The sequence below is a fragment of the Lissotriton vulgaris genome, chromosome 3_1 (genome assembly GCF_964263255.1).
Source record: "Lissotriton vulgaris chromosome 3_1, aLisVul1.2, whole genome shotgun sequence".
In the NCBI taxonomy this organism is placed as follows: Eukaryota; Metazoa; Chordata; class Amphibia; order Caudata; family Salamandridae; genus Lissotriton; species Lissotriton vulgaris.
This window is the reverse complement of record NC_141689.1, coordinates 1393381808-1393394641: the sequence shown is the minus strand read 5'-3', so window position 1 is coordinate 1393394641 and position 12834 is coordinate 1393381808. Positions and strand designations below refer to the sequence as shown.

The 12834-nt window shown below is 50.5% G+C and overlaps 1 protein-coding gene across 1 annotated transcript in view; it reads left to right on the top strand.

Moving 5' to 3' along the window:
- The window catches only part of GPAT3 (glycerol-3-phosphate acyltransferase 3), a 546683-nt gene that overhangs the window by 274305 nt on the left and 259544 nt on the right, over nucleotides 1–12834 (top strand). The window lies entirely within an intron of this gene.

Sequence of the window (12834 nt, the reverse complement as noted above, 5' to 3'; positions counted from 1 at the left end):
ATTTACAATATCCCGCCACCCCATTGTTCAACACACTTTTGTTTTGTTTGGTATGGTTTAGAGATAACGTTTAACCAAATAGAAATCTTTCAGCCTCTCTAGTTAAACTCTGAAAAGAGTAAGTGTTAACCATAAACTAGGAGACGGGTATATTTAGGACACGAAACATCCTAATGTAATAACATGGGCATTTATTATCCACACAGCCCATTGTAGTATAATTAAATCTAATAAACCCATTATTTAAAAGGAATAGCAACGTTAGTTCTTTGAAGTTTACATTTGGTTTCCGTTTTGTCTCTTTAAGTGGACCTCTTTGGCTCAATTAATATTACACTGCCTAGAGCAGAAAGATGTAATTGTGAATAATTTGGTAATCGTTTTTCTTGTCGGGCAAGGAAGGCGGGGAGGGCAACTTGTGAAATGTATGTTTTATGTGCAACTGTGTGATGAAAATGAACGTTTTAGTCTTTGCTAATACTTGGAAGGAAGAAAGCTCTGCGGTTTCCTCAGAGCTGGCGCGGCTGCAATGATTGAAGGGACCGGTCCAAAGTTCACACGGTGCTTTATGGCTGGTTTGAGATAACGGTGTGTGTAAGACTTCAAAGTCTTCATTATGTAATGCATTGTAAGGTCTGTTAGAGCAATTATAAACAAAAGGTTGCTGCTTCCATAATTCAAGGTTTTACCTGATAACACGATCTTCTACTTGTCTTGTTCACACTACATTTCTTACCCGGCCCAGGTTGTACTTGCGCTGCAAGTATCTAGAATTATATGATGTTTCAGATACAGATGTTGAATTCTACAACCCCACTACAACTACAACAAGCATTTGCAATGCAATAGGTCTCGCATTAGTAAAGTGTGAGCTATTTGTATTGTAAATGACAATTTTTTTTAATATGTGTTGGCTTTGAAAATATATAAATTAATAGCATTGTTATTCACAAAGCCAATAGATTACACTTTCCTTATGTGAGTTCTATTGGCTATGGCAATGCTTGTTGGTAGCAAGCAAGGACAGTGCTGTTGTGGTGCTGAGGGATGAAGTGGTTGGGCTGAGTGATGTGGTGGTGTATTAGAGTGATGTGGTGGTGTATTAGAGTGATGTGGTGGTGCCCCTGAGTGATGTGGTGATGTTCCCGAGTGATGTGGTGATGTTCCTGAGTGATGTGGTGGTGTTCTCGAGTGATGTGGTGTGGTAGTGTCCCCGAGTGATGTGGTGTGGTGGTGTCCTCGAGTGATGTGGTGTGGTGGTGTCCCCGAGTGAGGTGGTGGTGTCCCCCGTGTGATGTGGTGGTGTCCCCGAGTAATGTGGTGGTGTCAGGTGGTGTCCCTGAGTGATGTGGTGGTGTTCCTGAGTAATGTAGTGGTGCCCCTGATTGGTGCTCGTGAGTAATGTGGTGGTGTCCCTGAGTGAAGTAGTGATGTCCCTGAGTGATTTAGTGATGTCCCTGAGTGATTTAGTGATGTCCCTGAGTGATTTAGTGGCGCCCCTGAGTGATGTAGTGGTGCCCCTGAGTGATGTAGTGGTGCCCCTGAGTGATGTGGTGGTGTTCCTGAGTGATGGGGTGGTGTTCCTGAGTGATGTGGTGTGTGAGGGTGTGTGGGAGTGTGAGGGAGTGAGGGCGAGTGAGGGTGAGAGGGTTGTGGGTGTGAGGTTGTGGGGTGAGTGAGGGGGTGTGAGGGTGGGTGAGGGTGTGAGGGTGAGTGAGGGTGAGAGAGGGTGAGGGTGACGGGGTGAGGGGGTGTGAGGGTGAGGAGGTGTGAGGGTCCGAAGTAAATGGTGGCAGGGCAGACATCATAAGATAGAGAGAAAAGACTGCGTGGTGACTGCATTGGTCAGTTTCAGAATCAGGAGAGGCAGAGTCAGCACAGTCTGCGAGGGATCAACGGGTCTAGAGGCAAAGCAAGGCAGATGTAGCATTGCAGCTAGCAAGTCGAGTGTTTTGCAAGGTTAGTGTCCCTAGAGAGATGGCAACACAGCAACAGCATTTGAGGAGCAAGGCTACTGTAAACCAGCACGGTAGGCTTTCACTTTCGTCCAGAAACAAGTTCTCGGCATTGCTGTGGGGGAGGGGGGGGGGGATAGGGAGTGCATTAGCGTTAGATCAAAAAAATCTAATTACGTATAACTTTTTATTTACTAATCCATCTCAGATTGGTAAAAAAAAAAATAATGCTCCCTGCATTTTGTAGTTATGTGAATCCTTGTTGGTTTCCGGCTACAAAATGAAGTTAAGCTTAATTGCCCTTCTGGCGCCTTTTTTGTGTGCATTATTTTGACCCATGATGCACAGCAGCTACGCTGCCATACACCATGGTTAAATTCATTGCCAAAGCTAATAGCTGAAATCTATTAAGAAACCGCGTTTATGTTTCTGATAACAAAGTCAGCATTTTGGACACTAAGGTAAATGATAATTGATACCGGTGAGCAGTTTTTTTGCACAAAGCGTACAACCTGTGGAATTTTGCGTACAGACAACATGAGCAATATCTGCGTAACTATAAAACCTACTTTCAAAAGTTCAATGACGCTAAAAAGCCTCATTCTGTTATCAACATTTAGAACAAGTACTAGAGGGGGTGGGAGAGTCACAGGCACACGTGATGGCGTGCGTCAGTGTTCTGTGGAAGACGGACTAATTTTCCTGTCGCCAGCTGCAGGCGAGAACAGCCTCTCTGAAGTGCCTCTGTGTCTCGAGAAACTAAGTAGAGAGAGTGGCGCGCAGCAGGATTGTCAAGGGAGTTGGGGGGTTTGCATAATGACTGCTCACTGGACCCTCCCACCTTCATTTACACTAATCTTCCTTTTAAAAGGATGAAAACGTTGCTCCAGTTACAAAACTTTCTCAGCTGAACTGCTGCTAATCGGTGTAATCGCACACTAATCGTGCATCTGCATTCAATGCTTGCAACGTGTTATAAAAGCTAAAGGACGTTGCAATGCATATTCCCTGAGCGCGAAAAATGCTCTTGGTGCCAAATGTGTCTTGCTACCACCTAGCAAGTAAGTACACCTTCATTTTAAAAATTAGTTGTTTACATTAATAAACAAACAAAAAATAAAGGTCGATTTTTATCGTTCACGCATATTTGACATTCATTTTGGCAGTATGACACAAACATTATATACGAAAACTAAGCACTCAGAGGTAATCGTACGAATTTATACACGTCTATTATGTTCGGATTCGATTTCTCGCAGCAAGTTTGATTTTTGAACTGTAGAGTTAACCTGCCTTTACAAACGCACAGATTGTTGCTTCTAGGTGGTTTGCCACAAGCCAAGACTCAGTAAATTGCACAAACATTCTTGCAACCCACTTGCTGTCTTTGATTGAGATTCTTGAAACCAATTTGATCAAGCCGGAGTCCAGAGCTTTGAAGCGCCCCCACATCACCCCACCCTGGTGTAGCATCCCCCGACAGAACACTTTATAAACGGTGAAAGCACGCACGCATGTGTGCACGCGGGTGCATTTTATATGTACCAGGCTTGTGACCTTTCACTCACTTTATTAAAGACTGGAGTGAAAAGCAATGCAAAAAATAAAGGTCGATTCTTATCGCTCACACATATTTGACAATTATTTTGGCAGTATAACACAAACATTATATACGAAAACTAAGCACTCAGAGGTAATCATACGTATTTATACACGTCTATTATGCTCGGATTCGATTTCTCGCAGCAAATTAGATTTTTGAACTGGAGAGTTAACCTGCCTTTACAAACACACGGATTGTTGCTTCTAGGTGGTTTGCCACAAGCCAAGACTCAGTAAATTGCACAAACATTCTTGCAGCCCACTTGCTGTTTTTTATTGATGAGATTCTTGAAACCAATTTGATCACTGCAGTAAAGTGGCGTGAAGCGGGTGCTCAGACGGACGACAAAAAAAAAAAAACCTGCCTGTTTATCAGCGCCGTGCGCTGATATGCAGACTCCCCCTGCATTCCAGAGAGGCGCGCGATGCGATCCGGTCTGCCATGCCATGCTGTGGAGACAAGACCTGGCCGCGCGCACAACGTTATCCTATGGGGAAACGCTGCGCGCGGGCAGGTCTTGTCTCCCTTTGTCGTTCTCAGACTGCTGAGACGCCGACTATAGTTCTCGCTGCGAGAACGCGCTTTCAGCGCGTTCGTCGTAGGCAAGACCTAAAAATGGCATCAAAGATCTTCCAACATAGTATTCTAATTAAAAATATAACTAGGGCTTCTCATAATGGATCAAGCTACACATTTTGTTCTCCGTATTGCTCACTGGGGATCAACTTGGGCAACCTAGGTCTGAAATATTAATCTGTGGCAAAACTGACCTGCCCTGCTTTACGATAGGCGTTTTGAAATTAGACTTCTCCTAAATTAAAGTTAGCACTTAATATAATATGTAGCTTAGAAGCATCAGAACATATACTAGGCAGTAGCTTTGTGAAACTTGGAATCGGCCTGGCCTAAGACTTAAAAAGTCTCTCTGAAGTAACATTACAGTACTTTGTATGTTTTGCTCTTCAAGGAAAATCCTTTTGCTACATGCAGATTATTTCTCTCCATAAAACCAAACCTAGATGGTGGGTTGTGCCAGTTTTATGGTGAGGAAGTCTGTGTAGATATTGTCCCTGCTAGAATCATAACTGCATGTGTCACAGAAGCAGAGAAGAGCCTAGAATGCTTGTTCTGGGGGAGGAGCATGTTCCTTGGTCCAGTGGTTAGTTCCTTTACCTAGTGTATTGTTGCTTTTCTTTGTTTGATATGTTCTTCCATCATGGGTGCCTGCTTTGCTCTAATGTCACAGGTCTTCTGAGAGTGGGAAGATACCTAACACTCCTTTGAAGTTTTAATCCAGATTATTAATACACCGATGTCCTACATTGCTAGTTGTGTCTAGGATAGTTCTTTAGATCAACAACACTACGATATAGACTTAGTAGGGCTCTGCAATCGTAATTTACACTTTCTGTTGTGGTTAACATGGTGCTCTGAGCTTGTCCAACCTTCTATCTTTTTTATGTGGGAGTTTTGTACCAGTTGCTAGTTGATAGTGCTCAGGTTATTTGGGGCCCACCAGTAGGGGGGGGGGGGGGGAGCACTGACCACCGACTCCAGAATAGTGTGATAAAGGCCGCTTTATTGGAATCAGGTGCACCCTGCAGCTCGTCCACCTGGCCTGTGCCGAACAAAACTAATGCTCACTAAATAAACCACTGCCTGACAGACACCCACCCCCACTCCTAAATGGATCCCCAACATTGCAACCTCATAAACATCCCCTCTGCAACCTACCCCCTACACACAAACTGTAATGACCTCAGTGACCTCCCCCCACCTACCGAATCAGCCCCAGGCCTCCTGCAAATACCCCCCCTTTCTCACAAGGAAAAGGGCCACAAAGAGCACAGCACCCGTACCGGTTCCAGCGACACAACAGCACTTCCCTACACCCTACGGCCACCTGTGCACCATCATCCAACAAAACTCCCTACTAAACATCCCCAAAAAACCCACTACAAAACCCCCCGTAATCTAGGGAGGGTGGGCGGGAAAAAACTTGTGCCCCAACTGCCCACCGACTGCTGTGTCACTTCACCAAATGGTGGGCAGTGACACAAAATGTCCGGCTATATAGGCCCAAGCCCAAAGGAAGCCCAAAAACAGCCCAACCGCCCTCCTAAAGCCCACCCAGCCCAAACCCTCGTCCTGTTGCCAGCGGACCCCCTCCCCCCTACTGCCCCAAATTACCCATGGGTGGCAAGCCTCCCGATGGTCGACTGCCCCCCAAATCCCCATTGTGGTCCACCAGTACTGGGGGGGAAGCACTGACCACAGACTCCAGAATAGTGTGATAAAGGCCGCTTTATTGGAATCGGGAGCACCCTGCAGCTCATTCACCTGGCCTGTGCCGAACAAAACTAATGCTCACTATATAAACAACTGCCTGACAGCCCCCACCCCCACCCCTAAATGGATCCCCAACATTGCAACCTCATAAACATCCTCTCTGCAACCTACCCCCCTAAACACAAACTGTAATGACCTCAGTGACCTCCCCCCACCTACCGAATCAGCCCCAGGCCTCCTGCAAATACCCCCCCTTTCTCACTAGGAAAAGCGCCACTCGAAAGCCGCTTAGCGACTTTCGACCCCTCCATAGGACTCCTGCCCCCTAGGATACCTGTGCACCCCCAAAGCCCCATCCAAGGCCTCCTTCAACTGCACGATGTACAGCTCCATTCCATACATGTGGAGAAGTGTGGCTCACTGGTTAGAGGAGGCATACCCTGAAGCAGAGGTCAGACCCGGGACCAGGGTTCAATTCCCGACGCGGCAGGGTCTGAGCCCAAATGTCCACAGACTCGATAATTCTCACTTCGGTGCCTACTCGAATCACGGGTTCACACTCTGCAACTCTGGGCAATAGCTTGCTTAATCTCCACTACGGCCCCCTGCGGCGGGATGCCTGGCTTTCACCTTGGGAATGCCCAGTACGGGTTATCTCACAGGGAAAAAGCCAGGACGGGTTCCAAATGCAAGCGCTGAGATGCCCTAGGATAAGTCGAGCGCTATATAAGAACACACATACATACATACATACATACATAGAAAGGTGCACCCCATCCTCCCTGAAGAAGTACACCGCCCGTACCTCAACTCCGGGTGTTCCATCCTACCTATCCCTTCCCTGTCACAGAAGTCCCTCATCCCCCTGTTAATCTTCCGCCTTGCCCTGTCAATAGCCCCTGGGCACTCCGCTCCCCTCCACACCCGCCTGGGGATAAATTCAGACCAAATTACGTGACAGCCTGCCCATTGCTTCCTGATTTCCAGCAGATCCCTCTACATTTGTTTAACCAACTCTAGGCCCTTACACTGCACAAGGTCATTCTCGCCCAAATGTATCACCACCACATCCGGGCACACCCGCCCTGACCACCGTATTTAACAAAGGCATTAACTCATGCCAACGCATGCCCCCCTAGCCCCGCCAATGACAACGAAACAATCTATCATCCAATTCCAAGTTGAGTTTCTGAGGTCTGTCCCACTCAGCCCTTTCTGCCCGCTTGACAAATGAGTGTCCCACAATGTAAATAGTCAAAACTGCCACCTCCGGCCCGCCATAGCACCTGTAAAGACACACATGTCAGAAGGCGAAAAGCAACTCTAAGCCCCCCCCATCTACCCCCCGCATCCTAACGCATGTCCGGTAGCAGTCCGACTTCCATCTCACCAGTCGCTTTATCTCCTCCTTCCCCTACCCATTCTGTGCCGCTTCCATCGCCGCCCCAATCCAAAAAGAATGGGTCCCGAAAGCCATTGGGTCCTCACCCATGTACCGCAGGGCGTGCCACAGAACCCACAACGCCTGAGCCGCCGTCACTCTGCTGCCGTATCGATGACCATCCACTTCACACCGCCTCGCCAACAACTGCCATCCCCACCCCGCGGGACACACCCCCTCCTGTCCGCCTGGGCCCAACACCACCCATGTCCCCACCCCCTGTTGGTCCGTCTTGGAGCGTCGCAAGCGCACCACCACCTCCCGGGCCCGAATCTCCACTTCCTCCCACATCACCCCCCACCCCCTTTTCGTGCCCACCAACTCCGACACCCGGAACGCTCCAAAAAACAGCCAAGACAACAGGGTGGAAAACAAGACCGTCTCGCCCCCATCCCTACACACCGAGGGCAACGCGCCAAGGAGTATCCCCAGTAATGCCACAGTGATAGGTCGACGCAGCCGCACCCTCGCACCCCTCTCCCTCGCCCACCCCTCCAACAATCGAGCCCCCAAATCCACCGCCGACGGAGGGCAGCCCCCACCATAGTTTCCCCATGAACGCCACCGCCGACCGCTTGCCCGCAATCGGCACCCGCGACAAACCTTTGTCCATTAGCTCCAACATGAACCGCACCACCTGCTCCTCGTGCTGCCACCGATCCCCCCCGCCTTACCGTGCCAGACAGAAGAAATTCCTCCCAGGCCTGCGCATACGCCTTCCCGTAGAGTCTGCTATCGATGCCTTCACCAGCTGAATGACCCAGCCTCGCCCACCGACCATAGCTCCCTCTGGACCGGGGTCTTGACCTCCTCCGCGGCTAGCCCATGGAATCTCTGCCACTGTGAACGAGACAAAGCATCCGCAATATCATTGTCCACCCTAGGGACGTGGCGCGCATGAAACAGAATGTCATTCGCCAGGCAGCGCAACACAAACACTCTCATCAACTTCAACACCTGCGGATCCCGCGCCGACTGCCGGTTCACCACCTGCACGACGGACATGTTGTCCACCCGGAACAGTACCCGCTTGTGTGCCAGCTCCGCCGACCAAACCGTGACTGCCACCACCAACGGGAACAATTCCAAGAACGCAATGCTACGCCCCCCGCCTGCCACTGCGGCGGCCACTGCTCCGTGCACCACTTTCCAGCCCAGTACAGACCGAAACCACCTACGCCCGCCGCATCAGAATACAGCGTGACATCCCACTCCCAGTTCTCCGCTGGCGCCATGGGCACCCCATTGAAGTGCCCTAGGAACGTTCGCCACATGCACAAATCCTCTTTCATCTCCACCGATAGGCGCACATGGTGATGAGGAAGGGTAAAATCGGACAACGCCATCCCCAACCGACGACAGAACGTTCGTCCCGCCCGGACCACGCAACACGCAAATTTCAGATGCCCGAACAGCACCTGAACCTCCCGTACCGTCACTTTCCTTTTCGCCAGCATTCCATCCACTAAGGCCAACATTGCCGACCTCTTGTCCTCCGGCAGGCGTGCTTCCATTGCCGCTGAGTCGAGCTCTATACCGAGAAAGCTGTATGTGGCCTGGCGCCAAAAGGCCGTCAGGACTCTAACACGCACTACAAAAAATGAAATACTCCTTTTAACAAGTTACTATTCGCTTTTATCCAATATGATTCATCAAAAATTCATTGCATTACATTCATCATAAAGAAATACTTTTTGTACATTATTAAATTTGCTTTACATTTGAAAAACAGAAATATAAATTTATACATTAAGTAGATAACACAATAATACCCGATGCATTTCGGGGCATCAGCCCCTTCGTCAGGGGTCTGTTAATAATGGCGCCCGTAGATTCTTAGTCCTACCTTGATTTCCGCATAGCGTAACAACAGAGACAAGGGACTTTATATACAACAAAGCTCGGATAGAGCGTTTATGCTTTTGCTTCCTGCCACATAGAACGGAGACTGATGGCGTGCACATCGGTAAGCCCAGCTCCTTCTAAACTACAAGAATATTTAACAGCGAGCACTCTCGCCGACACCTTGTCAGCTTGTCTAATAGATGCGTGTATCTTTTCTCACGCAGAGTTACTAGAATACAAAGCGGGACCGGCTCAACACGAGAACCCGCAGGTAAGGCGATGAGGATTAATTAGTAGGGAACATCGAGACCTCGAGTGTTTCACTCGTGTGCTACAAAGGGCAATGCATTGAATTCTTTAATCTCAATGTTTCACAGGCAAAATTGCTTCACGAGCGAGGGAATGGGGCCAAGCCATAACTAAAGCCCTGCAGGTAAAAAGAGCTCCTTTTTTTTATAAAACTCATGCTGCTTTCTATAGTACTCGACAAGAGATATTGAGATCCATTTATTTACACTTTGCAGATATAACGGATTAAGGCTACATTTAAGAAAGTAACAGGTGAGCCCAACACAGCATTGGAGATGCTGAAATGTTATCGTTTTATTTCTCAATGAGCCTTATAATTGATAGCCTGTGATTATTATTATTTTTCACAGACTTTGCACACCCAAGGGAGGATAAGGTAAATTTCATGATTCTCTTCATTTTTGAACGCTTATTTAGTAACAAACACATATAAAAAATGCACAGAAGACAAAACACGTTTTCTCTCTTTATTATAGAACTTTTTTCAATGCTCTATATTACATAGTAGCATTTAGTACTCGCAATAACGAGGTAAGCATCAAACCACAAAAAGGTAGTATTCAGCAACACTGATTCCCCACAACACCGAAAGTAATAAGGTTTCCTTTTCTTTTCTTTAACAGACCCCTGACGAAGGGGCTGATGCCCCGAAATGCATCGGGTGTTATTGTGTTATCTACTTAATGTAAAATTTATATTTCTGTTTTTCAAATGTAAAGCAAATTTAATAATGTACAAAAAGTATTTCTTTATGATGAATGTAATGCAATGAATTTTTGATGAATCATATTGGATAAAAGCGAATAGTAACTTGTTAAAAGGAGTATTTCATTTTTTGTAGTGCGTGTTAGAGTCCTGACGGCCTTTTCGTGCCAGGCCACATACAGTTATTACGATAGTGTGCAGGCACTTATCTAACACAGCACACATACCGCTCAATATTACAGAAATTGAATACTAGAGTGCAGCACCCTCCCACATACATTGCTATACCGAGAAAGGACAACACCGTACTGGGACCGAGCGTCTTCTCTGGTGCCAGGGGAACCCCAAACTCCCCCATCAGTTCAGCCAAACTGTCCGTCGCACCGGGCCGTCTCACCAAGAAAAAGTAATCCAGGTAATGCGTCACTGTCTCAAAGCCTGTGCGCCTGGAAAAAACCCACTGCAAGAAGGAACTGAAACGCTCAAACAATGCGCACGAGATGAAGCACCCCATAGGTAGCGCCGACTTGATGTCACACTTCGCCATCAAAGCGCCCTGCCCCACCGCCGACAAGAGCCTCCGCGCCACATCCACCGACAAGTAGGACACCGACGCCAGGTCCGCCGAAATGTAATCATTCACCGACTCCCCTTCAGGCCATGACAGGTGTTGTATTAGCCTAAATTGGGCCGGCTCCTTTTTGGGCACCACCCCGATGGGGGAGATGATCAAACCCGGCAGCGGCGGCTCCGAAAATGGGCCTGCCATCCGGCCCTCCATTCGGCCCTTCCTGACCTCCTTGAAAAGCTTCTCCCGCACAATTCCCTTGTGTGCATTCACTGACTTCAGATTGTCCGCCCAGCGCGCCTCATAGCCCAGCCGAAATCCCTCCCGAAAACCGCGACGCAACACTGCAGCATTTTCCGCCCGCGGATATGCCGCTAGCCAGAACTCCATCCGTTCCAGCCTAACCGGCGTATGAGCTTTTCCCCAAAGCTCCGGCTCCCCCCCAAACCCCCCCCGCCTGCCACCTTGCACCCCCGGTCTGTGCTCCTCCCTGCGAGGTCTGCTGCCCCGGAGGGCCTCCGACCCCCCCAGCAGCGCACCACTGGGGGATGCCGCCCGCATTTGGAGCACTCGTGCCGGAAACGGCACACTGTCCGCCCGCACGCCCCCTTGTTGAAATCCGAGTAAGCACCGACCGTGCCCTGTCCAGCGGACTCACCTTGCCCCACCCCCCCTGCGGGTGGGGCGGGCTGAAAGGGGGTCGACACCAGTGGCAAACCGCTGGCTGTATAGACAGTGTGCCCAAACTTAGCCCCGCCAATCGTCTGCTGGTATAAGTCCAAATCCAGCTCCCCCCATTTCACTTCCGGGTCGGCCGCCATGCGCGCCCGGAACTCCTCATCATAGTGCAACCAAGCGAAACCGCCATACGTCACCTGCGCCCTCCGCACCACATCCATGTACTTAAACAGCGCTACGGACCGATCCGGAAACTTCTCACAATACCCACTTGCGTATATGAGAAACGCTGCTGACCAATTGTCCAGCGTCAGGGGCACCTTAGGTCGCCTCGCCAATTCTTGCTCCTCCTCCTTAGACCCCTCTTTAGAGGTCAACTCCCTGTGCAGTAGCTTCAGGATATCTATGTACTCCCCCTTCCAGATATTCTCCTTTGTCGCCAGCGAGAGGTGCGCCCCCAGCGGCTTAGTCACCCCCATGTACGGCAGCTTGCACACCGGCACAACATAACTCTTCTCCCCCCACCCGTTGCGTCCTTCGCGCCGACCGCCGCTGTCTCTCCACTCACGCCCGACCCAACGCCACCCACTGCTGCGCCGTCTGTACCCACCCCTGCGTCCTGCACGTACTGGCCTTTCACCAGCCGCCCCCGTCCTCATCCCCCGTGTCCGTCCCCACCGACACCTGCGCGCAGCGCCGCTTGCCGCTCCCCACTCCGTCTCCCGCCTTACCTGGCGTCAAGGTCGGCGTACGCGCTGGGTCCCGCCGCCTAACCAGTGGAGCTGAGGGGGCCGTCACTCTGGGAGCGTCTTGCCTTGACCGTACCTGTAACACACTGTCAACAAGGTTCCTCGACCCCCCCCTCCCGAATCTCCCCTTCCTCCTCAGACTTCCCCGCACCAGCATCCCGGCACTCCCGCCTCCCCACCAGGGGTTCCAATCCAGCGGCTCAACCCAGCCGTCTCTACAAACCTGCATCAAGTCAAACAGATCCACCCCCCCTGCCCTTCCACCGCACTCGCACCAAAATCAGAAACATGCACATCCACAAGCATCCCCCCACCCCCGGCGGCCGTAGCGACCCTTCGGGGGGGGGGGGGGCGGCGGGGACATCACCCGCCTCCGTCCGCTACGGTCCACTGCCAGGTCCCTCGCTGGAGCGCGACTGCCCGTACCAGGCAGAGCCGGCCCATCCTCTCGGTGGAGCAGAGCCGCATGCTGCTCACCCGAGCGCCTCACCAGCCGCTCCTGCCAAGGGAAACAAGTGGAGTCCAGTATGCAGAGTTGAAAAAACCCGCCCTCTTCCCCCCCCACGGGCCACCCTCACCCCAACCCTGCAGCGCCCCCCTTCCCCACCCCAGTGAATGTCTCCCTCGCCGCGCCGGATGCCCCTCGCCCCCTGCCCCCCACCCCCCCTCCCAACCCACCCCTGCGGCCCCAC